This window comes from Apostichopus japonicus, chromosome 10 (genome assembly GCF_037975245.1).
Source record: "Apostichopus japonicus isolate 1M-3 chromosome 10, ASM3797524v1, whole genome shotgun sequence".
NCBI lineage: Eukaryota > Metazoa > Echinodermata > Holothuroidea > Aspidochirotida > Stichopodidae > Apostichopus > Apostichopus japonicus.
In genome coordinates this window covers 10,099,725-10,109,771 of record NC_092570.1, presented here as the reverse complement: position 1 = coordinate 10,109,771, position 10,047 = coordinate 10,099,725, and the positions used below count along the sequence as shown (strand labels likewise).

The 10,047-nt window shown below is 36.4% G+C and overlaps 1 long non-coding RNA gene across 5 annotated transcripts; it reads right to left on the bottom strand.

The window, feature by feature from the left end:
• Positions 1 to 3,216: 3,216 nt before the first annotated feature.
• LOC139974912 (uncharacterized) lies at positions 3,217 to 7,928 on the bottom strand. Of its 5 annotated transcripts, XR_011795592.1 has the most exons (5): positions 7,267 to 7,910; positions 6,719 to 6,821; positions 5,744 to 5,868; positions 4,983 to 5,148; positions 3,220 to 4,498 (listed from the first exon to the last, which is right to left on the bottom strand). It is a non-coding gene; the product is annotated as an uncharacterized lncRNA (long non-coding RNA). The 5 variants fall into 5 exon arrangements; XR_011795591.1 differs by having other exon boundaries at positions 3,217 to 4,498; positions 5,744 to 6,821; positions 7,267 to 7,928; XR_011795590.1 differs by having other exon boundaries at positions 3,221 to 4,498; positions 6,719 to 7,900.
• Between the last annotated feature and the right edge of the window lie 2,119 nt (positions 7,929 to 10,047).

Here is a 10,047-nt window from a genome sequence, read left to right as displayed (position 1 = left end):
CCTTTAAATCCGCCCATGTCATACAGAAATGAACATGCACCCGCGGACACCCCTGTAGTCCATAGAACAGATTCGACTTGAGCCGAAAAGGAAGTCTGTTCAGTTATTTCCATTCCAACCACAAAAATGCTGTTGACTATAACCATGACCGAGAAAGCCTTTTATTATACTTTAAGACAAATCGTTCATACACAGTAGTTAGTAAACGAACACTATACGGATACTGGTGGCACTTTTGAACCCATCGAAAGAAATCGATCTTAAAATCTCAGAAAAGAAAACCACATAATTCGATTTATCGATCTTCATGAACTGTCAATCTGCTTCGCTGTTCAACGAGCGCTAATCTGCATTAAACAGCCATTAAACCACGTAAGTCATGGTTAGCTATTTTATTTTCTTCTGGCCCTCAGTGTGTTTATACTTTTCCTATAAAAGAAAATCTGCTAAATAGTGACAAGAAAATATAAACCAGCATTTCTACTAAGTATAAACCCTTAAAGTAAAAATGTCATAAGTATCGTTCTTCCTTCATTTTTCCCTCTTTTTATATGTCTCAAATATTTGACTAATTCAAATTGTCATTCTATTTTAGGTTTCTGTGTCATGGAAACTGAGCAACGTTGTAACAACTCTAGTGTGTTTCATGTAGTTCCTTAGTACTAAATAGCTAACGTTGTCACTTTTCATTCATTGCTTGCCATAAAGTTAACCCATGACGTCTGTATATCAGCAGCGTAGAACAGTATATAGTCATTTTCGTATATGTAAAAATATGTTACAACTAAACGTTTTATTTATGAAATTCATTATAATTGTATGATGACGCAATTTCACTTATTCTGGGGTTGAAAAACACCAAACTTGTGAACTTGAAATACTTCAATGTAAGCTCCATGTCTTTGTGTTCAAATAACGTCACCGTGTGCCCTATCAATCTAAATATTGTGTGAAAGTGATGCATTTAAATATTGAAATGCAAAATGGCATCTCTTCATGAGAAAAACGATTGTTTTTCTTTGCCTATCAGTAAAGTGTAGCCTATATAAATCACAAACCTGGTATGGGTGAGCAGCCATCGCACCCACCCCCCCCCCTCGCCATTCCTTCATGTAATCCCACACGTGTCTGATCTCCCTTGTGTTACTACGACTAATATTTTACACGTATCATCGAAGTGTTGATCAGTATGAGGGTTGCCAAACAGAGCAGTTCCAATAACACAAGACTATAGATGAAATCTTATTATTTTTTTTATAATTATTAACTTTCCAGTTCTGGGTTCCATGACGGTGGCGATGATGAACCAGCGTCACAAGAAACATCTTTAAACAAAATCCTTATTCGAAGAGAATCTCGTAAAATTAATGAATGAGGGCATATCTTGACGTGTGTTTCTCAATAACTGCGAAGGTACCTGAAATATAAACCACTCGCACGCCTTATATGAAGACGCAAGACAGCGTTACATACCCTGATCAAGCTCGGCAGGGAGTCCTCGCCTAGCCAGGTGGCCAGAGAAAGGGCCTAGAAGTTAATTATATTAACTGTTTCTGTTCTCAATATGTTGTTCCCAACGAATCCTATTTTCAATCTTCCTTCATAACTTAAAAACTTGAATCTGAATTATTTATCAGTTGAGCTGAGCTTTCATCTCATTTTTTTCATTACAAATGCTTCCTCCATACTCTCCCCATTGACTAATTATTACACTACAGCGGACAGCGACAACCCACTAATTTAATTTTAACACTATGACATTTATCTTAAAGAGTACTTTGTGATAAAACTCGCACTTTCGGCATTGAAAGCCGTTATTGTTACTTTTTTCTTTGGTGTGTGAAGTAAATCAGCGCATAAATCAATTCAATATCCTGCACACAGTGATTATCTTAACAGGGGGATAAGTTCATCTGATACTGTCATTTTCTTCACCAGTGAGCCAGCCCTTCACCACTCCCGGCCGACAACTTGAACAATGTACCACCAGCCTTGGTTGCTCAACATCCCGTTATGAGCGACGGGAGTACAAAACCAGTCCCTTATATGATAATATGTGCTCTTCAGTTCACATAATATATATAAATATATCGTATATAGTGACTTGTTAGCCTTATACTAGCACGCCTGGGCGTATTGATTTGTTGTAACGAGCCCGGTTTCAACAATGAGTTTCTCGTTCACGTACTCAGACATTTGGAGCCGAAGCAAATGCTTGAGAGTGTCTGGAAGTGTGTGCGACCAGATCGAACCTGCATCCTTCGCTCTAACGCCTCTAATAGCCGATCAGCCGAAGAGAAACTGTTTTTGTTCGGTGCGTCGCTTGCGTCTCAATTCTCAAAATCAAAGCATACCAATTGCGGGTGAGATAATAATAAAAAAATCTAGCATTTGCAGTCGCTTTTTAATTAGCTTTGTTTTTTTCCTTCCTTCAAGTCTAAGATTTTTGTGCAGGGTGTTACATCTTTACCCCTATGGTGTGGGACCAGTACCCGAAAGGTGGTGTTGATACGGTTCGATTCATTGTACGTGAAGTGTTAATTTTAGGTCAAAATTACTGACAGTTTAAAAAAGAATTCATTGTTTGCTTAGCTGACAAAGATAAAATAGCCATTTGACGTTTATTATGACCGCAAATGGGCTAAACTAATACTGCGTTAGTATAGTCATACTGAAGGAAATAGTGTGTTTTAAACAGTTTGTTAGCGGTACATCACTTAGATAATATTACCTACGGCCGTCCAACATGTGTATACACATTATGTCTACACTGTAAAAAATTTCTCTGTATATTTACAAAAGAAAAGCTGTCAATTAGTTTCCATCTGTTTTTTCATCAGTGTACAACAGCAACTGTAAATGCACAACTACGGTTTGTGTAGGAACAGATTCATTTCTATTTATTCAGGTAGAATTTTATGTGGCAACATGGAAAAAGTGATGTAACATTCAAAATACTTTTTGTATATTGGTCGAACTTTTTTCGTTTCTAGACAGAATGTTTCCGTTAATTTACCAAATAACAGTTTGTATACACGCTAAAAAGTTGTGGTTGAAAGTAAAAATTATGTATTCAAATGAAGCTGCTATATATGGGTAAAGTAATTTGTGATCCTGGGCGAATCCTATGTGGAGAGGAATTTGTTGTACATGAAAGAGATTTAGATGAAAAATAAACGTTATACCAAGAGGAACACATTGAGAGAGTCAAATTTACCAAACACATATATCTTTATTTACCAACATGCAATCTTGACAGGTGTTTTAGACTTTTAGGATAACATCATATACAGCAAATGTGGAATTAGCACTGCAAACAACAATGTAACAATATATTACACTAACATGGACAGTTTAGATATCATTCCAAAACAGGGATAAAGTGTGAATTTGTCTACCAGTGCGTTGAAAAACAGTGATATTATCATACTACTACTAAGCTATCTCAGCACATTAATCTGGACTTTCCTGATGATATTAGACTTCCAAAGGTAAAATACTATTTAAGCAAGATTGATAAATGCTGAATAGCAAGGGGTTAATTTACCTTATGAACCTACCAAGGATACTGCTGTCCATTGTAATTAGCACTCTTACAAAGAGATAGTGTCTAGAATGAAAGAGCAACGACTAAAAAATACTACTCTATGACATACTAAAGAAATAAGAAACAAAACAATAACATGAACCTGGAAACCACTTAAGTTGCATTGAAACTGAACCTGAAACAAAAAGCTATTAACAGTGTGAAACTCAAATACTATTTATATGCTTAGAGTACTTAAAAGGATTTCTTCTAGTAAAAATACTTTGTTTCGAATGAGTACAGTTGCTACTCTTGGAAATAATATAAGCTTTACTGCTATCAGACCAACTCCCAAATCAATAGAAAGAAAAAAAGAAAACAGTTAGATTGTTGGTCAATGTCAAAGTGATGAAACTTCTATTGAAATGCTCAGGCACACTGGGATATTTTTTTGGTAAAATGAACCCTTTCCAATTTATAGAACAATCAGAAAATCTACTTGACAGTGCTCAAATTTGGATATTTTTATATAGTTACATCCAACTTGTACTGAAAAAGCTATGTGGTTGTTCTGTACAGAATCATATTTTGTATTTAAGAAAATACAATGTTTGGTTAAAATACTTCTGAAGCAAGCAGATTACCTTACTGTTTATTAAGTATTTTAAAAATCAACTTTAAGTTACATTGTAACATGAATCTGTAAAATTTAGTGATTTATAGCAGAATAGTTCACAGAGTCAGTGCTTTTGAAATGGAGGTATCATTAAACAAAAAATATACGGCATTAAACAAAACAAAATTAAATGCAGTTAAACCAAGTAGTTTAATACTTTTGGCCACATTCACTGCATATCTCACTCTCTACTTTCCTTCATCCGCTCATAAAGAGAAGTTACTTTCGGATTTATACACCATCTGTAAGATTTCTTTGCCCTAGACCCTCTCCCTGGATCAATCTCGAACAGTATTCTGTAGGGAATAATTTGAAAAAAGTTTCATGAGTCAAATCTATCCTTGTTTACCAAAAACATCCTAGTGCTTGAAAACTAAATTTATTTAATTTTGGTAAAAGTATCCCCAAAATTAGTAAAACTTCACATAAAATTTATATATTAATATATATATATATATATATATATATATATATATATATATATATATATATATATATATATATATATATTTATATGTATATAAGTAAAAGTTTTTATCCGTTTTATTATGTATAAACTGTTGTAATTTGCATGCCGTGACAGGTGCACTAGTAGTTTAATGAAAACATTTAATGTTGCAACCATGCACAACATTTGTTGGCATTGACACTGACATAAAGCACTGAACAAACTGAACATGACTTTGCAGCTCTTCTTGCAGGATCTCAACAAAATGGAGGAACTGTAGTTTGAATGCACCTCCTTTGTTAATCTGTCAAGAAACTAGGTTTAAACTGTACCTCTGTATGTATTCCATGGTTGCTTGAACCTCTGTGGGATAGCATATGTTGAACACATAATCGCTCATGAACAACATCTTCAACGCAGCAATAATGGATGTAGGATACAGCAGAGGTTCCCGATCAACTGTTATTGCCATTCTGTTTCTAAGAAATGGATTGCAACCTGTTACATAAAAACAAAAGCATTTTTTATTAATATCTTCAGTGGCGTAGGAAGGTACTTTTGAGTGGGGGGCTGAAGACTGATGGCCGGCCTGGGGGAGGGGTCTAATTCCTTTGGAATTTTTTTGCATTTCAAGGTGGCCTCAGATGCAATTTGGTGCAATATAGCACACTTCAACCCACCCACTCGATTTTGTATATAATTTTGCATTTTCACCTGACCTTAGATGCAATTTGGTGCTCCAAATGAGATTTTTTTCTCATTTGGAAATGAAAAAGGGGTTTTCTGACTTGCGAAGCGGGGGCGGAATGATACTTCCACCCCTCCATATTTTTCACTGGGGGGGCTGGCGCCCCCCAGTCCCCCGGTTCCTATGCCCTTGAATATCTTAAAGTATAAAGATCCATGGATTATAATTTTAAAAGCAATTTCTTTCAGAAATTATGCAAGAGTAGCCTGCAAGTGAAACTCTTGCACTCTGGATGAATCCAGTGGTCACCGTGACGCACTTTACCACGAAAAAAGTGAAACCCGATGATCTAGTGCATAGATATGTGAGACCAATCATAGTCTTATTATAGTCTGAATAACTTACAAAAATTCTGTTGCACTTTCTTCATGACACGTAAATTGAAAATTTGGTTGATTTTGATGAAGCGGGTAGTGACACACCTTCCTAGCTGCAGTATCAGAGTGAACACCACATGAACAAGTAACCATCTGCAAGAGAGTAAAACATATGGAAATTAAAACCTTTCAGAAATGGGTCAGGCTCTCCAACAATACATTACAAATCCGGTGCCCCTGACTATTCCATCTCAGGTTTAGCCGAAGCCTATCCTATGAAAGGAAAACAAACACTATTGGTTACATATATATTGACAGATGACAAATCTTATCAGTTAATACTGTAAGTAGGTTACAGTTTAGCATAATTCATAACACCCACAATCAACACATTCATGCTAAGATCAGGTTAGTATAGCATACAACAGTGCATACATCAACTGTTCATGATATTTAAAGTAGGCTAGGGGCAAATAGCAGCTCAGGCAGTTCTGGATGGGTGGGGGGGGGGGAGGAGGGCTAGGAGGTAGACTTTGCCTGTAATTTTTTTCTAGCTCGCAATACTCACATTTTCCCTTTACAAAGAAATTTCCTTCAGGAATTTTTTGTATAGTTAACTTCCACATAAGCCCTCTCCCACTCAAACATACCTATAAATACTAAATTTCGAGTTCAAACATCTTTGGTTCTTGTGATATCGTGTTTATACGCCAAGGCATCAAATGACAGGCACATAGTACACACAGGGTTTCCCCATTGCATGCAGTAGCATCCTTCAGAATTGAACAAGGAATAACAAGTGGTTTTACCGACCAATAATTAGTTTTCAAAATTCAGCGAGAAAAACAAAACAAGTTGTAATAGTAAAATTCTGATTTATCACTGGAAAAACGTGATTTATCAGACAAAAAAACCTATTTTATTGATCGAGGATCTATTTTAGTGATAGACCAGAGTTTGTTAACCATAAACCTAGCCTAGATTGTTCATTTCTGAATTTTACCATTTGGCGTGCCATAGGGGACTGCACGACTCCCCCAAGATTCAGGACAGGGGACTGCACGACTCCCCCAAGATTTAGTGTAAGCCGATCGGGGGGCTTCAAACTAAACAGTAAAAGTGATATCAAGAAGTTTCCTTAGAGAATCTATGTATAGTAAAGCATAGACACTGATTGGAGACCTGTGTCTAGGCTGCGTTATATCATAGCCAATAGAAACGATACCGCGAAAGAATGAATGTAAGCTTAGGTTTGGTATGACTGTCAAAACAGCTACGACGATATGCTAGAAGTAAGCCATCGTATATGCTCGCCTAACAAAGAACTGCCATAGCATCTTGTGCTAGAATGAACACAATGGACCGACAGAGAGCTGTGCTGTCGGCCTAGCCTACTTGCTTTGCCGCTTATTTCAAAACAAACAAACCAACAAACGAACGAACGTTTAATAAATGCTTACGTAAAAAGTAACAGTTTCATATGACTCAATTCACTATAGTTGCACTCATGTTAGATTAAAAAGGACTGAAAGCTTTGAAATCATAACTTACCGTAATTACAGCGGTTTCGGCCCTTCGGTGTGCGCGCTCAGCGTCATTCAACTGTAAGTAGTGTACAAAGGTCATCTACAACTTTGCGACACAGTTGTTAACTTTACTACTTCGAAAAAACTCGTTGATTGCGTAAGACTAAACGTATATGCTACTTTCTATCATTCCAACAGCATGTAAAATACGGTTCTCGTTTTATGATGCAAGATTTGGTGTAACGTTTTCGCGATCACTTCGACCGCATAATGAAAACTTGGATCGAGCCTGATGCTTTTGTTCCGACACAGCAGTTGATGTATTGTTATGAAGATTTTGTTCCCATATACAGAAAATGTTGTTACAATACATTTTGTAAATGGACAACAATTTTTTTTAACAACATGATTAATTTTAGTAGATGAACGGTGTAAAGCTGTTATATCACAGACATTTTTTACAGTGTAGTATATATAATCTGTCTTATAGAATGTGTCGTAATTGCTTGAAGGCTTACTCTAAGGGTTTGTTTTCAATAGCAGTGAACATTCTCCAAATCTTCCAAATTTTAAATTATCTAAATTGCCTCATTGCACCTTAGTTTCCAAATAAATATGTACAAGATAAGATATCACATGCAGAACTGCAGATTATGGTGGCGTTTTTCAGCAACATATCCCGTACCAATAATTGTCAAACTTGACAACTTTCGCACACGTTATGGTTTCTCCTGTATACCATTGTGATGGTATATGGTACCGGTTTCATCATATGATTACACAGTGTGCCTCTTGATTTGCACATCCTTATAATTTCCTTTAACACATGTAATCCCAGTGTATATATCCCGATATCGTGAGAGGTCAAACTTGATACTTGCTCTAGATTAGTAGAAAAAATGAATTGATTAAATGATTGTTTACTAATTTTCAGTTGATATAAGTGGACCCTCTGTTTTTGTTAAAGTGTAAATAATCTGTTAGTTGGGAAGTCTTTCCTAGAAAGTACTTCACACATATATATATATAACGCGTCATTAAGTACTAGCTGTGTAAAGGACCTCCCGATCAATAAAAGTCCTTTGAAACCTGTAAATGCGCAAACAAGAAGAACCACCCACATCCCAAGGAGAAGCAACGATATCTCATTTATCAAGTCGTTCTTTTTTCTTCTTTTTTCTTCCTCTTATTCTGTCTGTTCCTCTCCTCAAATATGTTAAGCTCTTTTAACTTCCATCGCTAATCATGATGACATATATAAACTGTTTTCTCTCGTCCAAAAAAGTGATCAACGTTAAATTGTTCCCCTATTCAATTTAATCCAACCGTCCCCCTCCCTTTGGCCTGTAAACCCACATTGCTGACAAAGGGTTGCTCCTTGTAAGAAGATGTCCATCAAGTAGGAAGAAAGGAGCCAGTGGTAGAATAGTGAAGTCGTCCATCGTTGGTTACAATGGGTGGATTACCTATCATGCCACAATAGAGCTAATTGTAAGAATGACATCCCCCTGTCAGCCTCAATGGGTACAAATGACAGAGATAACAGAGGCCAATGACTTCAACTACAGATTCTAAAACCGAATATACGTACACGGAAGAGGATTAAAGGTCTTCGGTAATCCACCGAAATATTAGCAGCTGTAAACGTGCTATAATGTATAAAGAGAATTTCTCCTGGACAGTGATGAGGGCTAACTTAACACACACACACACATACACAAACCCTCATTTTGAGTGGTATTGTGTAATCATATTCCTAAGGCTAAATGAATGACAAGAAACATGAAAATACTTTCAGTAACTGTAGTATACTAGGAATAGTGAAATTAGGCAAAAACGCGGCGGGTTAGCTCATAGCAAAAGAAAACAATACAGTGAGTATTGTGTATTGAACCTGTATTGAACTTGGATTTGTGTCCTAACTATAGGAGCAGCTATGTGCTTGTAACCACATGTTTCCAGTTATGAGGAGGGTCACGACCCACACCCCCTCACCCGGTCCGGTTTATAGCAACCCTATTGATAAAACATCGGCCAACATTAATACATTTACCCATGCAACATTGAATTGAATTTATTGTCCACAATCGGAAAATTCTGCTTACACAGGTCGTAAACGGCAAGAAAAAGAGCAATAGTATAAGTATCAATAGACTGCGATACACATACAGTAATACAAACATATATGCAGCAAGTCCTACAAATAAGAAACTTATCTTCTCACTTGTGAATTAAATATATGGATAGAATTAGGCACAAATGAGCATCTGTAGCGGGCCCTTAGTGTTCGTGGTGGGCATAAACATGAATTCTTAATTCGGTCAAAATCATTTGTTTAACTTCGTTTCGAGAGGATACGATCAAGACAATTCTCAGTATGTGTTCCGGAATGACTAGGGAGTGACTATAGTGTTTGTAGCTATGACGTCATACGAATCCTTGGTGTAGATACGCCGGCATGCCCAATACGTTTCCTGAAACAGGAGTCCGAATCCACTGTATGTAAAGGGATTGTATTACAGTATCAGGGAATAGTTGCCTTCTCTGTACGTTTCTTAAAACAAGTTAAAATTATGTACTTTGCATATGTCGAAGCTGTTTCCGTCCCCGAAAAATCTCTGATTTCCTTTATGGTTCCTAATTGAACAATTTTTTTTTCTCAAAACTATTACAACTTCTAACTTGAATTAATTGAAAAGAACAAACTTAAATCCACTTGATATTTTCTGTAGCCTATAAATATCACGTAGACGAAACTATATATCAATATATTACTACCGGTATTAAAATAAGCATATTCAATCGA